At 38.7% G+C, this 21,228-nt stretch overlaps 1 protein-coding gene across 19 annotated transcripts in view; it reads right to left on the reverse strand.

The window, feature by feature from the left end:
* LOC133267099 (poly(rC)-binding protein 3-like) overlaps positions 1 to 21,228 on the reverse strand; it is a 498,414-nt gene that overhangs the window by 172,240 nt on the left and 304,946 nt on the right. For all 19 annotated transcript variants that reach the window (XM_061449063.1, XM_061449061.1, XM_061449056.1 and 16 more), the window contains one exon: positions 1,474 to 1,574. The gene's annotated coding sequence lies outside the window, so the exon portion shown is untranslated. The remainder of the gene's footprint in view (positions 1 to 1,473; positions 1,575 to 21,228) is intronic.

The raw sequence follows: 21,228 nt of genomic DNA on the forward strand, positions 1-21,228 counted from the left end.
ATTATTAGGCTTGGATTCATTGTGTCAGATGGCCTCAGCTTCTTTATGGTCTGCTTTTCATGCTAAACAGGACAGAGCTTCAAAAACTGTCTTAGAGGCAGATCCACCTGCTGACCGATAAATAGCCTGACCCAAGCAGTGATCTGGCCCTTCCAGGTAACTGCCCCCAGTTTATACACTGGGCATGATGTGTTGTGATACAGAATACCCCTTTGGCTAGTTTGGGTCAGGTGTCCTGTCTCTTCTTCCTCCCGGCTTCCTGTGCCCCTCCTCTCTGGCAGGCCATGAGACTGAAAGGTCCTTGATCAGCGTAAGCATTACTTAGCAACAACTAAAACATTGGTGTGTTATCAGCATTGTTCGCAGACTAAAGCCAAAACACAGCACTGCAGCAGCTACTAGGAAGAAAATTAACTCTATCTCAGCTGAAACCAGGAAAATTACTTTTAAAAGCTTAAACAACCTTGAAAAAAGTATTTTTTTTCTTTTTCCTTTAGAATGAAAGCCAAGGATCATGCAAGCTCCTCTTCCCAGTTCCCAGTATGGCTGCAATAGAATCCAGGAAATTTCACAATTACAGAAGAAGAAAAACATCTAAAGACCTTTCTGAAGGCTAGAGTTCCCTCATTTTACATCAGTTTACTACTTTGGGGTAGTATGTATCAAGCCTGAACAGGCATGATAAGATTTAAGGGCAGTCAAAGTTCTAAATTTTGGGGAATTCAGGAGAATTTGGGAAAGACAATGCAGAGTTGGTAGGAGAAAGTGAGTCAGATATTGCTGCTATGTAGATAGTAAGTGTAGTTATGGAAATAAGTTGTATTAAAGGGCTATTCTGGTATAACCTGCTGGACTAAGTGGACTGCACTGTACAAGGTACTGATTTAGATGCACTGTTAGCAAACTCCTGATGTAGTATAAGTCTGAGACTAAGTAGTTCAACCTTTCAAAGAGTAAGAAAGGCAGAGCATGGAAGACTAAATGGGCAAAGGAAACATATGAAGACAGTTTTTGTATCCATGTGAATCCTTGCAAATTTTAGGGTTACATTTACTACAACGATTAACCTCTGGAGACTCCCAAGGAGAAAAGGAAGTTCCCAACTACAAATGGATGAGCATTTCCTGGCCCTGATGACACACAATTCTGCTGACATAAAAGAGGTTTTAAACATTTAACCTTTTAAGAGGCAAAAGTTCCCAAACATGCAGAGACATGACTTTAGTGGCACTGCTATTACAAGTTGGAATAATCAGGTGAGCCAGTACTTGATCTCAATTATACCTCTGATATTGATAGGTTTTATTCTAGCTGAGAAAGATTAAGAACACCTTCATGCTATTCAATTTGCACTCATATTCTCTTGGCCCTGAATGTGAATATGGTAGTCCATATGACAAATACAAGGATAAAATACAGGGGAAAGGAAAGTCAGGAATACGGGAGAGAAAAAACTGAGAATGAAGAACTTACTTGTCAAAAGACCAGCGATATTTAAAAAACTGTTGGTGGTGGTCTGGTTTTGCAGTCACTCTGCTGTCTCAAGGAAATTATTTAAAAATGTTGAGTATGCCCTGAAAAGAAGAAGAATCAAGAACTTAATAATTATATCTCCTATCAAATAGTAAAGCAAAACTTGTCAAAAATAACTTGCTTTCCCATGTTATGGGGTTATTAATTCATAAAATAATTTCTTTTATTCCACCACTGAAACTGCAGATGGTTTATGGGCTCCTATAAGTTGAACTGCTCAGATCAGGCTTACTGGGGTGCACAGGGAGTCAGAATGACAAGAAGAGTAATTATTTAAGTTATTCTCTTGCATACCTATGTTTCTAAGCTGTTCAGTTGTGAGATAACAGTGAAAATGAAAGAGGTCTGGCTCCTTTCTGGTTTAATAAACAGATACGCTGAGTAAATGATTTTCAGAAAACAGACACATAAAGTCATATCCCTAACTGTCTTTCAAACAATTGGGTAGAGTTCTTTGGCTATCTTTTCAACTAGTTCACGTATTTGGCCTCCCTATTTGTGATCTAATAGCTGAGTGTTTCCCTTTGTTCCTTTTCACGTTTAGCTTTGTAATTTCCAGTTGTCCTTAATGGACAGGACAGTTGACTGAGCCAAGGAGCCATCTCAGCTCTCCAAATTGAAATGAAACTGAAAGAGTGGGAGCTGACCAGCGCTTCTATCTATGCAGACTGGGGGCAGAAGTAGAGGAGCTGGGAATGAAGGAGTAAAGTTAAGCCTGGCAAAAAGAAGAGGTAGAAGTAAGATGTTTTTAGTGTTGTCTCTGTTTCTTACTGTCCTATTTTTAATTGGAAATAAATAAAATTAATTTTTCTCAAGTTGAGTCTGCTTTTTTTTTTCCCCATGACAGTAACTGGTGAGTTACCTCCTTGTCTTCATCTCGACCCATAAGATTTTCTATCGTATTTTCTCCCCCTGTTGTGCTGAGAAGGGGAAGAGGCAGAGCAGATGAATGGGTGTCTGGCCGCTGGCCAAGGTCAACCCACTATAGGTGTAAAAAAATGTTTCTATCCCCAATCTCTCCAAGACCAGTAGGACTGAGATTGGAAACATACAAAGAGAATTCTGCCTATAATGCACAGGAATAAACAGAATTAGGAAGGAACAGAACTCCTCCTCAGGGAAAACTGTGTTAAGAGGAAATCTTCATACACTCCTAGCTTCTGTACTGCAGTGCAGCCAGCTTATGTTAACGAGCAAAAAGTCAAATGACTCATATTCCATGAAAGGAGAGTGCTGAAAACCTCATGTAAAAAAGATCTCTGCTTGTGATATGATACTGAGGTGTCTTTGGCCCATTAACTAATTTTTGTCAGTGATCATTTAAATGTAACATAGTAAGTGTTTCAAAGTCAGAGATGAGACTGACTGACTTACAGTAATATATTTATTCTGTCAGCACTTCCTTTAGAAACAACTATTTAATTTCTCTGGCAGCTAGGCTTTAACAATCCTGAGATGATTTATTTAATTCCAGATTTCATTAAGCTCCAGAACACAGTATTAGTAACTGTTATGATAGTAATAGCAAATTCCAGCTATGAAAAAATTGAAGGCCTATGCATCTCTATCTGATACTGAAGACTATGGGTTGAATTCCCCATTAAGTTAGTACAGCAAAGGATTATACATTTGTTTATTTTCCCTTGGTTTTCGGTCAGGGTATGCTTTACAGTGGCAAAATTAGCCAGATAAAACTCATTGAATGAATTCTTTCCTGTATAAGTTTCTTGTTAGAATTAATGTTCTGTTAAAATAATGAACAACCCACTAAAATAATGGGGACCATGGCAGGCATCTCACATATTTGTTGTGAGAAAACTCTGGTATAACGAAACCTAGAACAACATAAATTGCTAGTAGAATTGAGTGAATATTAAATTCTACCAACAATCTCTGGTTTACAGCCTAAAACACTGGCAATTTAGCTGTGTTTTCATGGCCAAATAACTGCGGTCTCATATCTGTACCCTGGGAAATCTATAAACACACAGTGAAATCAACTGTTACTTAGGAAAGGGAGCTTGGAAACAGCCTTATGAAAATGTCACCTAAATCCTAATCAACTGTCAAAAAAAGGAAATGGTATATTATGAAACATTAGGAAAAGAACAGAAAACAGAAGAAAAAAACATGATAACGCTGCCAAAAAATTCCATCGCCCACCTATCATCTTGAATATTAAATACATTTCAAGTCACGTCATCTCAAAAATGACAGGATAGCAATAGAAGGATAAAGAAAAGTGTGACAGGATGATCAAAGGTATGTAATGGCTTCTGTACTAGGAGTGGAAAAAAAACAGCTTTAGGATTTTCATATTGGAAGAGGGACAAATGAGGGAAAGGACTGTTACATAGCCCCAGAAAATCATAAGCGGTGTTGAAAAAGTGAATAAAGAATGCTTTTCCACTGTAATTCATAGCACAAGAAGAAGTCCCAATAAAAAGAGCAGTTAGCAAGTTTAAAACATAAGCCCCAAACAAGGATTCATTCCACAAAGTTCATAATTAAATGGTGGAACTCATTGCCACAGACGTGATGGATGAAGCCCATACATGTGTGGGCTTCAAAAAGCAATTTACTGCTGTGGTAAAAGAAACACTGACTGGTCTGTATTTTACACAAAGATGCCCATTCTAAGACTTCAGCTTAAGAAATATTTCAGAGTACCGTGGGATGATACCAAGGGAAGTTATGTTTTGGTCTGGTTTAAATACAGCTATTGCAATGTCCTGATTCATTTTGCTCTTTTATTGCATTCTTGGTGATCTCTCGCAACATGCAGATGTTAGAGAGTGTACTGAGCCTCCAGCTAGTATGCAGGGAAGTTTGTGAGGGCAGTAAATTCGTAGTTTCCCCAGTCCCCCTGTGCAACTTTACATCCTAGGATAATCAGAAAAAATGAAGGGTCTTATTTTTGGATAACTTACAAGCCTATCCACAGTTACAGAAATAAAAAATGAATTTAATGATAATTATAATAATACTCTGTACAGACCTGTGATAATCTTTTAATGTTCTGGTACCGTACCAAACTGAGTAAATAACAACGGCTATAGTAGGTCAGACAGAAGATCTATCTACTTAAGCTAGTACCCCATCTACAACAGTGGCCAAAATACAAAGCTAGATAGCTAAAGCTAGTCAAAACATTTTTGCCTTAGCTTCACAAAAACATTTCCTCAATATAGCTTTTTACCTCATAGCACTTTACTGCTTTGTCTCCCACAGCACATCTGAAGAGTAGAAAAGATCCCAAGTCAACTGAAACCCCTGAGGAGACAATGAAGCAGCTCAAGGGCATCTTGAGTTTAGTCTACTGGACATGCTCACCCCACTCCATGTTAGTCTTATTCACCTAACTACACTCAACCTTGGCAAAAAGTAGATTTTTGCTGGTGATTTGTAGCAGGCCTACAAATGATTTGAACTATAGTATGCCTACAGGGCTTCCCCCCTGGTATGAGAATCGACATTAAATCTTCTACTAGCTCAGAAGCACTGCAATAAACACACCTCAGATAACACTGGTGTGCCAACAGCTCCTCATGTAGTCCTGGCCTTGGTTTCCAATGGAAACAAGAGTAATTAAAGAAATAATAAAATTAATAGGAATAAGTTAAAGAGTAAAAAAAATACTATCTTTTGACAGCTTAATTCTTTGCGTTGGGTGTAGGGGTCAAAGTGTTGGTAGGAAAGGCAGGGGCTACATGTGTGGCCTTTGTGAGAAGCCAAAGAAGTGGCACCTCTGGGAAACATATTTAAGAAAGGTCAGAAAATGCTACAGAGGTAGAAGAGGAAGGGAAAAAAGAAATAACAGAGGGAGAACCAAAGGCAGAGGTGGAGGAGGTGCTCTAGGCACTGGAGCAGATACCCCCTGTGGCCTTCTACTTTGCTCTCAGGGAAAGGGTCCATACTGGCTTTGTTGCACCTAAGTTATATACAAGAATTCCACACTTTCAGTTAACTTAATCTGAACCTCTCTGACCAGTCCTTATACAGACAAGGAACTATTCTGTTCTCAGGGAGCATGAGGATGCAATGCTATTTCCCCACCATATCCACTGTATCTAGTGGTAAAAGATAGTAAATGAATATCCATCGCTATTTACTGCTTCTAGATATTTTAATGAGCCGATTTGTGCCAACACATTGGTTAATTATGCACTGAATTATTTGGACGAAGCATTTTAGCATGTGGATTTTGTGTCAGCTGTTTGCTATTGGCTATGCATTGTTAGTAATTGTTTTGACTTCTCCCTTATGTGCCTTATGGCGCAGGAAGAATGATATTGTTCATGAATGCCACCTGATAGTAACAATAATGTTTCTGCTTACTGAACAGATGGAAAAAACTTTCCAAAAAGGCACAGGTGAATAAGGAATAACTGAATAACAAACAGCAAATAGCTACTATGTTAGTTTGCACCTGAATATTGTTTTTTGCATGCAAGTACAAAATTAGAATAGAATCATAGAACAGTTTGGGTTGGAAAGGATGTTAAGATCATCCAGGTGCAAACCCCTGCCATGGGCAGGGATGCCCCACACTAGACCATGTCACGTAAGGCTCTGTCAAGCCTGGCCTTGAACACTGCCAGGGATGGAGCATTTACCACTTCTTTGGGCAACCCATTCCAGTGCCTCACCACCCTCACAATAAAGAACTTCTTCCTTATATCTAATCTGAATCTCTCCTGTTTAAGTTTGAACCCATTACCCCTTGTCCTGTCACTGATGAAGAGTCCCTCCCCAGCATTCTTGTTGGCTCCCTTCAGATACTGGGAGGCTGCCATGAGCTCTCCATGCAGCCTTCTCTTCTCCAGACTGAAGGTAAAAGCAAATTCAGCAAAGCAAAGTGCTTCCTTACACATATATGTAAATATTTCTCAGTTCTTCATGAAAGGAATTAAAATGTCATCAAACCAAATACAAGTTTGGATTAAGAGATGTTTCTGCCAAATGTTACAGCAGTAATGAATCAGTTTATAAGAAAACAAGTTTGCTGCGACCAGCATGTAATCTGTAATGCAAAGGAGTTTTGAATGAAAGAGCTCTGGGGACAACCGATTAGAATTGCTGTAAGTTTGGACAACCATCTGGAATGATTTAATTTTCTTTAAGCTTGGTCAAGCCAAGTGCATTCTTTTTTTCTGATTTTACCTTAAAACTTCTATGCCACCTCAAAATACCACATCTGGTAGGGTCAATGCTTTTTCTTTGCCCTTCCAATACCACACACACTACATTTTTTAAATCCCAAAGGCCTTTGACATCACATTACAATGGATCAGCTACCTCTAATATGCTGAGAAGGAAAAAAGAGACTCCCCAAGAGAGGGGAAGCAGATAATCTGCCTTGAGGCTTCCCCATTGTTATTTCATTTAGAGAAGCAAGCAATTCGACAATATATGAAAAGAGAGGAAAAGATTTCAAGTCTCTCCAGCTGTCTCCTCCTTAATTCAATACTGATTGTTTGGTTGGTCCCAGCTGTCCACAAAACACGGAGGTGCTGTGCTAGTGAAATCTCCTACCTGTTTGTGATGTGCTGCTGTTCTACTTTGAGCAATACTCCAAAATTAGTAAGCGCATGAGTAATCATAGGCAGCAGGCACTGTAGTACCTCATCCAGGAGCAAGCTGGATTTTATTGAAGGTTATCCTGGTGTGTTAGGAAGCAAGAGTCATGCTTAAACTTTTTTCTGATTGCCTCAGCTTAGTTTCATAAGGACATGTGCAACACAAAGATATATATGAAGAACATTACACAGTTGAGTAAGCATTGCTTGGGGGAGGATGGACAAAAAAGAGTGATGGTCGGCATAGTATCCTTATTTGACAATATAGGACTGACAGCTAGGGAAAACTGTGCAGATAACAAAGAACAAGTTTTTTTTCACTGACAGTCAGTAGGAGATAACCTGTTCTCTATGCAGTAGACACTGAACAGTAATGGTTAAGAACAGGGAATCTCTGAGAGACCATTTCTAGTTAATATGCCATCTCAACTTAGAAAATACAAGCATGTTTGTTGTGCTGTATCACTCAGTAGAAATGTTAAGCACTTTAAGAGTTATCATTCTCTTTTGCTCTAGGTATCAAAATCCTTTACTATTTGAGAAGCAGTCTTACGCAGACTGTACAAAGAGGCTAAGCTACCTGCCTCAGGCCTTGCAATGAAGGGATAGAACTAGAAACAGAATTCATGTCAGCTATCCTAGATATTATGCAAGTTCTGACACTGCAGACAGAATTACACAGCTGATGCATCTCTTAAAGCTAAGGGCCTCTCTTACAGGTAAGGCCAGAGAAATGACATAACTTGCCTCATATCACATAGGTGAGGCTTAATTAACCTTCGTGGTACTGCATTATCTGCTAAACTGCTCTACCTCTGGAATTAGCTAAGGCTAATGAAATGATGATGCTATCGGAAGGCAACTGAGAAGAAAAGTCTCGCTGTGAATTGCTGAAAGTTACTGCTTACACCACAGAAATTACACCCATTAAAGTATCGCTCTCCAGCAAAGAGAAACCAAACAACCATAACACAAACATAACAATTTGGACAGAGGACCAATTGTACAGGAGATAGAAGTATACTTTGCTTGAAGCAACCTGGTCTAGTGGAAGGTGCCCCTGCCCATGGCAGCAGGATTGGAACCAGATGTTCTTTAAGAATGCTTCCAACCCAAACCATTCTATGATTTCTATGATTCTGTTCCGTACCAGGAAGAAAAATTGTTAACATAGTACCAGTTTAATCAACTATTTTTATCCCAGGAGTAGAAGGAATGGATACATACCAAATTATAAGAATCTGTGAGCACAATCTCATTTCACTTATATATGAGATCAATGGCTTTACATTAGAAAAGAGTCTCATTCAGGGACATCCTTGAAATCATTCACATGATTAAGATGAGAAAAATTTCATTTAATATGGTCAGCTGACATCCCTGATGCATATCACACATTACCAATTATCCTGTTATTTTAGCCTTACTCAGCACTGCAATGCTTAAAATGTCATTTAATCCATTCAAGCATCAATATCGATACCTGGCTACATTAAGTATTTGCAGTTAAACAGTGTGAAAAATCCACCTTTTCACCTGTGGTTTTAGCTAAAAAACTCATCTGAAAACTCCAAGAATAATTCTTATTCAGTGTCATCATTCCACATGGGAGAATGATTGGCATTAATATACTTCGCTCAAGCAGTGATCTCCCATAGTTTTCCAACAAGATAAAAACGGAAACAAATAATTTTGATCAATCTGTAGCTTATACACACAATAAATAGCATATTGCAATCAGTAAGGAAATCTGTAAGGGTACAGTTTATAGCAGCAGGTCATCTGCTTGTACTGTAATTTAGATTTCAGTTTTCTAATATCCACTTAGCAATTTTACCTGCTATGTTTCCCCAAACACTGTGGTGTATCCTATCATTGTAAGGCAATTCAGCCATGCAGAAGCACAGTGATGTTTCCATAATTTTACTTGCACGCAGAAGTTCACCTTATTTCCTTATGTCAAAATAAAGCCATGCTTGTTTCCATTGCTTACAGATTATGAATTTCTCATGCATCAGTGGATCCTTTTTTGATCACTGAGTGTGACCTCTCACAGAATACGTGGTGCAGAATCCCACTTGGTTTGTAAGTCCCTGACTGTGAACTTAAACTAGTCCTTTCCATCTATATCCCACCTTTCAGCAGCAAAGGTATTTGTTTGGTGTAAGTGTACAAAACGGCGTTCCTCTTAACTGTTTCCTTTGCCTTCCACAGCTGTCTTTATTTCCTCCGAAAACAGACAAAAACAGAAAAAAAAAAAAGCTAGAAAAATGTTTCTACAAATGGAAAGAAGGTCAGAGACTGTGAACTGTGGAATTAATGGGTGGACTTGATGATCTTAAACGTCTTTTCCAACCTGGTTGATTCTATGATACTATGATACTGCTGGCCACCTCCTGCTGTTGAGCTCCAGCACAGGTCTGTCTTTAAAATAAGGAAGCACAGTCTCTTCCATCAGGCAGATCATTACCAAAACCACTGATTAGTTGGTAGAATTGCAAGGCTGCATATTGGAAAGGGCTCAGCTGATGATTTCAAGCCTGGGGACTCCCAGGAAAATCTGTAAGGTAAGCAGAATTCAGCAGAGCTGAGAATATCTAAAAACTGTCTTGGGGGCTAAGCCAAGGGGTTTGCAGTATAGGCAACTGGTGAGTCAGTGGCTGAAGAACAACCCAGCCCTCAGTTCTGTCCAGTATCTGCAGATACTGGACAGTTGCCTTCATAAGGCAAAAAAGCCAGGAAACACCACCCTTGGCACAGCATAAAACCCACCAGAGCTCACTGCTGCTCAGGAGAGCAGTGTGCTTTTCCAGCACATGTGCCGGTGCAGGCAGAAGGTTAAGCCCATAGGTCAAACATTTCTTTGTTCCTTTAGCTGTGCAGTTTGCATAAACTGAAGTTAATAGGACTTTGCTCATGTCTAGCAGGCACAGTAATAGTTTACACCTGTGCTTTGTTCCATTTTTCAAGGAGGGGCAATGAGACCTAAGGGAAATCTGACCCTTACTGCACCATTCTGCCACCATTAGACCTGACATCTATATAACTGCAATAGCATCACAGCCTATAGACTGGGACAGATGCTGAATTTTTCTAGTGCCCATGGTAGTGAAAGTGAAAACTCTTCAGAAACATAAAAGTTATTTGAATTACTACAGGATTTATAATGAAAGGAGAAGTAAGTCACTATAAATATTTAAGTGTCTTAAATAAAGATTAATTAGGAACTAGGCAGGAAGCTGCCTTTACTTTTTAAGTAATAAATTTTTAATTGCAAAGTATGCTTTAGTAACAAATTGGTGCTTAATGGAGGTATAAAAGGAGATATCTGAAGGTCAGGGATAATGATCACACACCTGCACATGCGTCTGCACATAGAACGCTACTATACTTGAGCAAATATTGCAAAAACTGTTAAAAGATAGAATCATAGAATGGTTTGGGTTGGAAAGGACCTTGAGATAATCTGGTTCCAACCCTGCTGCCATGGGCAGGAACACCTCCCACTAAACCATATCACCCAAGACTCCGTCCCTTGGAATGAAATACAAAGTTCTATTAAAGCATTTACCATGCTTTTTATTTGCAAGAGTTCATGCTCATAGGTAAGGGTACCCCTTTAAAAAATACAAATTGCAAATACCAACTTCTAAATTTTTTTTAACATGCCACTGATTAGGAAAGTAGGGAACAAATGAGAAAATAATCCAGAGATTTCAACTAATGATCAAAACTGGCTAACAGAAATCAAAATAAGGGGTTCTTTTCTATACACTTGTAGTTTGTCTACAGCACAAATGAAACAAGCACATCCCCTGTCATTGATCTCTTTCTATCATTTGAGCAATGAATGTGTGGAAGCAGTGCTGTAAACAAGCTGGTAAGATTACTGCTGTGCATCAGGAGTAAAACAAATAAGACAAGACAGTAGAAAAAGATGCTTTCTTGCGGAAACAGACCAAATCACAGCATGGAACTTTATTACAGGATCTGACAGCAAAGCACTAATTTGCTTCTTTGAATGATGCAGATTCAATCAATAAATTGCCAGCTATCAGAGTAAATCCTCTAGGAAGATAAACCAAACCAGAAAATCATAATTCACTCCTCATTCCACAGAAAATTTGAAACATTTAAATTTTTCTCTGCTGTACCTTGTTTCTAAGGTATTGAGTCCATACCAGTGCCTTTGTAATGACATACTTACAGATGGTGGTGAAGGAGGACAGAGGAGAGAAGCTTCTGATAGGGTTGTGTCTATTCCAAACAGAGTAAAAACCTGGGAAGAAGTGCCTAGCATTTATGGCATAATAACCTTGACAGAAGTAGAGTGCAGCAGGTAGATCTACACTTTTCCTGAAGGGCTCCAGTTTTCTATGATTTTCTTTCTTGAAGCACTAGATGGAGGCTGACTGAAATTTTGGACTGAGTGGGAAGTTTCATCTCTTTTAAGTCCTTACATGGATGAGAGCAACAGGAAGTGAAGGTGAGAATTTGAAACTTATTTACTTCATATTTTAAAAATTTGGAAGATATTTATGAAGAAAAGCTGAAGAAGAGAAAGAAAGGATGGGAAGGAAGAGTAGTCTTTAAGAAAGGAGTCAAGGGTGACAAAAGTGTTTTGAGGAGCAGGGTTCAATCAAAGCTAAAAAGCAAGCCTGCCTGGCCAAGAGCTTAGTAGAATGGAAGGGAAAGACAGCAATATGCAGGATGTGATCCCAGTAAAGGTTCCAGGCCTATCTATACCTATAGATTAGGGCTAATTGTACCTAAACCAAGATCACTTATTCATGTGATTATCATTAATACAATAAAAGCAGTGTGGCTACAAATAGAGTAATATATGCACTAAGGAAATGAATTACAGGAGATAAGGTTGTCAGTCTCAGAGCAGAGATTACGATCTTAATTCACATAGGTTTATCTACATCTTAAGGATATTCTTAAATTTCCCCTAGCTTCTGCAGTCTCAGGACTTCAAGGTGAATATAAGAAGTAAACCTTCTGGATGCAAAACTCTGGTTACAATGCTTATTTGCTTGAGACAAGATTCAAATTCAGGAGCACCAAGGCTTTCATCTGAATGACTCTTTTTGGTTCAAGTGTTAAGAGACAATGTCACTGCACCATTTTATCTCCTGCTCTCTCTCCTCTTCTGTCCAGAGAAAGGGTAAGGGGTTGGATGGGGAGCAAGAAAAGGAGTTATAGCATCTGCAAAGGTATGTCAAGGGAAAACGATGCCTTTATAGGACAGACAGTATGTTCAATGTTAAGGGGATAGATGTCACAAAGGGAAGCTTCAGAATAATGAGTACAACATTGAATTTGGAATACCTCATTCTATAATGCCAGTGAGAAAAAAGTACCCCCATCTGCTAAAGAGAGACTCAGTCATCTGCATTTTTTGAAGCTCTTACCCTGTGTAGCACTTTTTGAATCATTAGCTGTGGTGGTTAAGCTTCGAAGCACCTGTTTGGACAGAAAGAAATGAACCTATGTAGTACATCTGCAGAGTTAGAAATGATTAGCTAATAGGTAAGAAACATTTTTTTTTAATTTCAAATAACATTACCTCACCCATAAACTACTGAATCTTAATTTTCAAATAAAAATAAAGTCTTCATTTATTGGTCACAGAGATATCTTAAAATAATTTGTTTGCAGAAGGAGCACCTGCATTCACCTAAAGTTTGAATGGAACAATTATATGCCTCTATAAATACCTACTTGTTAAATATCCAGACACACATATTTGTGCTTTCTCCAACCCTCTGCTTCATACTTAAGATGAACTTCACATAAGCATTTGAAGTTACCTGATTATCCTTCTGCAAGTTCCTTCTCAAAATTCTTATTTTCCATGATGCCTATAAATGCAGAATACAGAAAAGGAGATAGGAAGGACTATAGGGGGTAATTTATCCATCTTTCTAAGCCAGGATCATTTTATTCCTGAAGACTGCTGCAGTCTCCACAGCAACAGAAGGTCTGCCTAGATCAAAATGATCTATACAACTACTTTCTGAATACTCTCTTCTCATCTTTCACACCTTTCCTATAAAGAAGGAGCCAAGGATTATGTCCTTTACTTCAGTCCACTGTGGAAATGAAAAACAAGGTTCTCTTCCTCTACTGGTGAAGCCATTGTAATACCAAACCACTAGCAGTGTTGACCATTTACTTCACACAGGTTTCAACTGTTACCTTTTATCTCCTTTGCCTGTTTTCTCATGTTTTACTTATAATAAAAACACCTGATGCTAGTGATCAACCTTTTGTTCTCTGTATGCCTAAAATTCAGATTAGGACTTATTTGATAGTATCTTTACACACATTTATGTTAATAAAATGAGGAAAAACTTAAAATATTATAGTTGTTAAAAGGTAAGAACACAGTGAACTTCTACTAGTTGTTTCAGAGAATTGTAAAGATAATGCATGTGGGTTAAGCAATGACTAGCAGCCAACTTGGGCTTGCCAAAAATATTGTCAAACCAATCTAATTTCCTTCTACAACATGATAACAGGCATTTTAGAAGAGAAGAGTTAGCTGCATAGATTTTGACGCTCTGTCATACAACATCCTTACAAGTAATTTGAGGAAAACCAGGTCTGAATGAAACGTTCATACAGCAGATACAAACATGACTGAGTTTAGATACAAACATAACTGAGTTATCAGATTAGTTAATGAAGCACCACATTTACTGCAAAATCAAAGGATGGAATAAGCAAGGTTATCCATGGGTCCTGCATCCATTATTGCCCAATATTTTCACTAAAGGTGTAGATGACAATAGAAAATGTGCTAGCCAATCACACTATGAAGGACTACAAGGATGTTAAAAGTAAGACAGCAACCAAGAATGTCAATAAATTGTACAAGTGATCTGGAAACAAACAAAGAGTGTTACTCAGTATGGAAAAGAGAGAGTTACACTGTTCTTAGGCAGGAAAAAATAATTGCAGAAGTATGGCATGGCAAGAGTTTGAAGTGAGCTATATGTATGAAAGTCAAGTTTTTTCATACATGTGGTTGGGGTGTAGGTGCATATCAGGGCTGTGGCTTATGCACACCCAGTGAACTTCAATTATTCTTTAGTCAGTTGAGGAATAACCCAGCCAGTCACTGGTATAGACAAGATAAAGGACTGGTTAGAGATGAGGGAACAGCCTGAAACTAGGTGATAGCCTGATAATTCACAATCAAGTGTTTGATGGATGTTACAGAAGCCTTCTTGTTGGTAATTTTGGACAGTTCTGGAAATTACTCCCTCCTCCCAGGTCACACTGTGTCTAGTCCAATTTGCATAGATAGATGTGTTAACACTCCGGGTGGAGTGTTTCAGAGACTGCTCCTGGTGGATCCTGATGTAGAATTTTGTATGGATAAGACATTTTAAGTAATCAGTACAAATCATTCCTGCAGAAATGTTTATGTAGGACAGCCTTTTATGCAGTTATTTAAGAGACATTTTGTATGTAGTTAGGATACATAAATAGCAATGAATTGAACAAGTGCTGGGTGGTGACTCTGGACCATGTCCAGGTGGATTATAAGAAGTGGTCAGAGCAGTGGTCTAGGGGCCTCACCCCACACAGTTCAAGATGCCGAATGTAAATGCCTTCGCAATGGAGACTTGTCATAATTTGATCCCCCTTGTGTGTTTTGCCCTATGCTAAGATACCTAATTTTTTTTTCTTTCTTTAACAAACACTCATTTTGAGTGATGGAAAACAAGTGTCTGTAACAGTACTATGGGAAAAGGAATTAAGAATCATAGAGTATCACTATGTGAGTTTCACTCTGCTGTAAGAAAAGGCAAGTTCTGTCTGTGGATACCTAACAGAAGGTAGAAGACCTGCAAGAGAAATGAAATGATCCTTCTGCTGCTCCCACTACAGGAAGACCCAGATGAGGGCTTAAAACTGAATCTGTTCTTCATGTTCACAACAGGCAGGACAGGAAATAATGAACGCTGCAAGGAAGATTCAGGTCAGAAACAAGGAAAAGCTTTCTTTGAAGAAAAGATCCTGAAGCTCTTGGACAGGCTGCCTAGAGTGGTGACAGCATTTCTATTGCTGCCTAAACTGTTCCTTAAAGTTTTCAAACCTCTGTTAAAGATGAGCCTGCCACAGGATGAACAGATTGTCTAGGTGACTTCAATGGTCTTTTCAGGTCTATGACTCTAACATAACTTAGTAAGCAATGGAAAAAACCTACATTTATTTGATACAATTAGTCCAGAAGTGTTTAAAGTGGATAAAATACAGGAAGGTGGAGTAGTCTATCAGAAATGTCACTAAATAATCTGCACAAAACATGTGCTTCCTGATCATCTGAGTGCCTTTACCATTAAAACCAGTGAAAATATCTGTTCAGTTTTATCCCTAATGAATTCCATGATACGCAAAATACAAGGAGTTAAATCAGACATTTCTGTTACTAGTAGATCCTATAAAACCATTAAGTTCACTGTGACTGAAATATGCTGTTACAAGAGCTTTAATACCTCAAGACATCATCTAAGTAAATAGGCATTTTTACTCCTAGACGCATTAGGAGATGAAAAACCAAGCTCATAAATGCGTAATGAATGAATAACTCCTTTCAGTCCCTGGAGGTAACACAGAGAGTAAAGTACCATAATTTTCTACTGAAGAAGAAGTGCCCCTTTCAAGGACAAGCCTATAAATTTCCCGTGGTGTGAATCAGCACCATCATGATGTGCTTACCTTTACTTGGGTCTGTTTCCAGCAGGAAACCCGCTTTTGTTTAAACTGAGAGAGCTGCCAAGTATCATTCCTCTCACACAACACTGACATTTGGAAGCAATGATTCCTGCAGCCTGGCTACATAGAGGGTGCTGTAAGAAGTGTCTTACAGCATGGTTTCTAGTCTGACAGCAGGAAACTATCTGTAGCCTGTCCTCTTGTCTCCAGCTTATGGGAGATGCCAACAAGTGGGGTAGGTACACTGTACCAGCAAAGAGATGTGGCTCAAAGCTGACTCCCTTAGCTCCTTTCCCAAAGGGGACAGGGACAGAGGAAAAAAAGCTGCCATGGAGAGAATAATTTGTCAGCAGAGAAGATGACATACAGGAGCATTGTTGCCCATTCCCAAGATGCAAAACTGAAGGTAAAATCATACTTTTAAACATACGCTTTAATCAACTTGGCCTGCTTGCCAGTGACATGGTAATTGCTGTCATTAATGAAGACAGGAACACAAGCATCTGCCTGAGACAGCCTGTGAAGGTGAAGGTCCAGTGAAGGTCTGTGAAGTATATACTGGTGCCTGTGGAGCACTGCTGCCTGTGCCTGAGGAAGTCCATGGCCCTGAAAGCAGTGGCTGTGCAGCCCGAGTCTTAGAAACCATCTTGTACCCCTGTAAACATTCTGCCCTTGCGCATCAGTCCCTCTTGAGCTCTTCCTTACCCATCAGTTTACTTTAAGAAGACTCAGTACAATTTCTGGCAATATGTTCCCTTCCACCTGCACCACGTATTTCATTATGTCCAGTATCACCCTCCTTCAGACTTCTCTAGACTCATGTGAAGCCATGTGAACACCATTTAAATTCCTTCCCAGAGATAGGCATCAACCTTTCCCACACTGTTTAGAGGAATGATAGCAAGCAGCTTACCTTTCTGAAGCAGCTACTGAATTCTTGTTGAATAATTATCACCAAAAGATATATGTGACTTGCAGAAAGCAACATGAGAAAGATTAAGGAAATCTTGTAAGACTCAAAAAAATGTTGACTGGCTTGGTATTCATTTGCTGTTATGAAGTGATTTTTGTTAGCAAGTACACAACCCTTCACTCACTAAAACAAGAGAATCCATTATGTATTACTATTTAACATATGTAACTGTCAGTTTTCAGGAAAAATGACAGCATTTGATAAAGAAAAGGAGAACTACATCTTCAGCAGCTGCAATCACAAATTAATTAGTTCTGATGTAACTTCAGAAACATTTTAATAGCAGCCATTCTAATTTATTTATGAATTAAATGCTTTTGCTCATGAGAAACATTACACCTAAGAAAACGCAACCTAAAATAGCACTTTATCAGCTGCTGCGTTATCTCTGGTATCCACCCACTTTATTGAGGAAAATGACAAATAAACCTCTGCAAGAAGGAGGATGCTGTGTGGGGGTATTGATGCAGAGCCTGATGGAGTCAGAGGACTAACATGCTCTAATGGCACATGACAGACTGAACATTCAGAAGCAGAGATGATGTTGGGGGAGGAAGGTTTGTTTGCTTGTTTTGTAAGTGTAGTTTTTTACCAGCTGACCCTTGTGTACTTTTCTCTAAGTCAAGGGAAAGCAGTTTTCCGAATGCAGGATTTTTCAGGAAAAAAAAACCTGTGCTGTGCTGTCCATTCCCTCACTGACCTGTGTCACGCGGTATCCCTTGTTTTTCAGAGCTTACTTAGTCGACATCAGGCTCCAATTCAGCATGGCGACATTCCTATCAATCAGTCTTCCCTCCTCAGGAGAAAAACACGCTTCTCTAGCATAACTGCTACGTGCGCTGGTTTTTCTTATTATAGGCACATGACAAAACACAGCAGCTAAGACTGTATGGTGTAATCTGACTGACCTACATTTCACTAAGTATCAACCTTTACAGGCTTTAAATGCATTGTTCTCTACTTTCAACTCATTTCAGCATTCAAACTAGGTTTTTCCAAAAGCCTCCCCACAGATAAGGAAGATTTCATATAACAGCCTCTGCAGTGAGAGACATGGGTTTCTGTGTTTATTTACATTATGCTATACGTTTGAGTTGAATGTCACCTAGCAATTGTAACACGTCCCCTTTTTCACTCTTACAACTAATCCTAAAAAGACCAATGCATACATTCAATTTGCTTCCTGTGAGTAGATCCAGTTGAAGGGGATGAAGTAACTCATGTTTAGTATTTTACAGGGCTGAAGGAATGAGATGGATCAAATAGAATGTAATATGTTATTTCTGGTCACTGTTGTAATAAAATATTATTGTACCATATCTGAATTGTTGAAGTGTATTCAAAAATAATCAGTGAAAGCTCATCCTGAACTGTATTTCATTAATCTTACATTACACTGTCTTAGGCACAAATAAATTATTACACAACAGTTAACTTTGGTTAGATACTGGATATATAGATACACATACATATATATGTACAAGGCAACAGAATAATAGCTCCGACCTATTCAGCTAGATTCTTCTTAATACAATAAGTTTTTATTAAGAACATGCTAGAAAGGTTGTATCAGTGTACTTAGCTAAAAGGGCATGCTCTCTATTGATCTACCTTTAAAATATCCTGCTCCTAAATAGTATTAAAACATCTTCCTCCTCTGCTAAGAGGGCAGTCCAGACAGAAGGAAACAAAACCACCTTGGAGACTGGACATTTTTCTTCATAAGGTATCGATATTAGAAGAATTCTTCTGAGGAACAGAGGATTTTAGACATTTCCGGTATGTTTGCCAAATTACAAGGGCACTGGAAAACAGGGGTGGCAGAGACTATGTGCCTTGGCTACAAACCAAGACAAAGCTGGCTGATCTGATTTGAAGTCTAAGAGGTTTGATGGTGTCCTGTCCACAGGGCTACAGAGTGGGCTGTGATGAAGGTGCTTCCTTGGTCTGCTGGGTGCCCTGTATTATTAGCTTGCAGCAATAACCCACAGCTGAGACTGGTGCCCACCATCTTCTTGTCAGGTATTTGCATTCTAATTTGCTCACGGCCACTGTAAATGCTACAGCTTAGAGTAACCAAGGCCACTAGATAGATCTTCTGCAGTCCTCTGCAGTAGCCTCGTTGTTGCTTCTCTTTGTAATTCAACTACTGTCCTCCACGGCTGCTCATTTTTTAAAGAATTAGTATAGCTTTATTGCTTCTTAAGATAGATTATTTCCTTGAACTCATCTATAGTACGCACTGACCTTCTTTCTTCTATATGCAAGTAGTAATTATGTAGCTTTACCATAACCTTAACTGAAAAATAAAAATCCTAAATCATACTACACAGTTCTGATACCTTTATTTTAACCCGAATCTGCTCTTATTTTCACTTTAATACTGTTGTGAAGAGATGCAGTTCTGTATCTGAGGCACCTTGATCTGGAAAATAATTGTGGCTAACCCTGATAAGAAATTAAAACAATTTCTATCTGCTCAAAAATATTTATTATTTTTCAGTTTTCAAGTGCCCAAAATGTTACTCCAGATCGTCTTCTGTGGATCTCATCAAGATGAGAAAGCAAAATCACAAGACATCATTACTACTGTGCCAATTATATTTGCCATGTAAGGCTGCAGAGAAATGTATTCCCTGGAGAGGGAGAATTACATGCTAAAAATCACTCAAAGGGATCACCTATCACTTGATCCAAGTAGATGCTAATAATTCATTTTATCAGCATTAACTGATTGCAGCAAAAGACTGTGGGTTAAAATAATTCTTGTGGTTATAACTCCATAGACTAATGTCATCCAGACAGGCTGTCATTAGCCCATAAACTCACATGCTGGGGGAAAAAGCCCACGGTCTAGGTTCAACTCTGTTTACTGTGAGTGCTTGTTTCTGTTGCAGATATTAACTAAACACCTCTCATTTTGAATATACATAATTCAACTTATGGTATATTTTTGTTAATGAAAGCCCATGCCCACATGACAAGGGAAAATTAACATGCTATGGCATGTCTTTTTGTAGGTACTGATGGTCTGGGGCCTCTCGTGCTGTTCTTGCATCCTTACTATACATTGGCCAAGCTCTGCTGTTCATCAAGCCTTGTTTTTCACTCTGCCTTTGACAAGCCGAATGGCAATATTCATTCGGTCTGCCCTACCATCACAGCCTGATTTGTAACCTAACTGCTCAGCTGTCAGCTCCACTGCAGGTCGTGTTTTATTTTCATAAAACTGGGGAGTGAGACAACTTCTTTGTACAAGCAGAGCAAAAGCCTGGAGCTTGCCTAACTGAATCCATTAAGGCTTTATTATTAACTGATCTTCAAGATCTATTTAAACATGAAGTGTTAGGGAACTGACATAACACAGAATAAGTTTAATTGACTTTTGTTATTTTTTCCTTTTGGGGGTCTGAAGCACTGACTGGTGTTAACACTGCTACTAGAAAGGCCCTCTACCCATTACTGACTGCAGAAAAGGGTGCAAACCTAGCGTACCAACACTCGGTACTAAAACCTAGCCCACTAAGGACATTCAGACTTCTTATTGAAAACTAAATGTGAAGCATTTAATTAAAACAGGTGAATTATAATGAGGAACAGGAGGTTGGGCATAGTTAGCACACAGATAATCTTGAGAGACTATTTTTATCTTAAATTTCCAAACAATTGGTGTAGAAAACCCAAATATGTTCTTGCACATCCTCAAAAAACCCTAGGAACCTGGGTCTGTCACTCCTAGAACTACACTAAGCTCACATCAGCCCATCCACTTGCATTTCTCAAATGGAGAATGCAAACTCCTGGATTAAAAAAAGGTAAGGCTCACTCAAACTGGAGGAACTGCAAAATTTAATTCATACAGTAGAATTAAGTAAAATAAATATAGCTAAATATATAGGAGGCAACTAGAATTAGATTCCCAGGTCAGTGGCGTTACTGGTTCTGACAAGGTGAATTTATCTAAGCTATTACAAACAGAATGTCCAATTTACCTCTGAACATACTTATACTTCTTTGTTTTATCTTTTTGACCTGATGACATTTTATAGACTGCTGCACCATTAGCAAATAGGTTGCTGCTCTCAAAAAATGGCTTTGCTAAGCTCAGAATTTAACAGAGAAATAGGGATCTGATTCTGTGACACATGTATTTCAAAATTCACTAGCAATCATTGGGTTAATAATTGCTCTAAGAAAATCAGGAGGTAAATGTAAGATGAGATGCAAAACACCCTGCGCAAAGCTTATGCATGCTTTTATACCTTTTTTTGTCCCACTGACATGATCAGACTGCAAGGCAAAATTCTTTCCATCGCAGAAAACACCTTTGTACAATGAAAAATTTATTTGTAGGTCTTCTTTAGCTCTATAAATGATTCTGAATGAAATTTTAGTCTGATTGACATTTTT

This window comes from Pezoporus flaviventris, unplaced genomic scaffold, assembly GCF_033815535.1.
Source record: "Pezoporus flaviventris isolate CSIRO_AGI_PZ_B2104156 unplaced genomic scaffold, CSIRO_AGI_Pfla_v1 ptg000007l, whole genome shotgun sequence".
In the NCBI taxonomy this organism is placed as follows: Eukaryota; Metazoa; Chordata; class Aves; order Psittaciformes; family Psittacidae; genus Pezoporus; species Pezoporus flaviventris.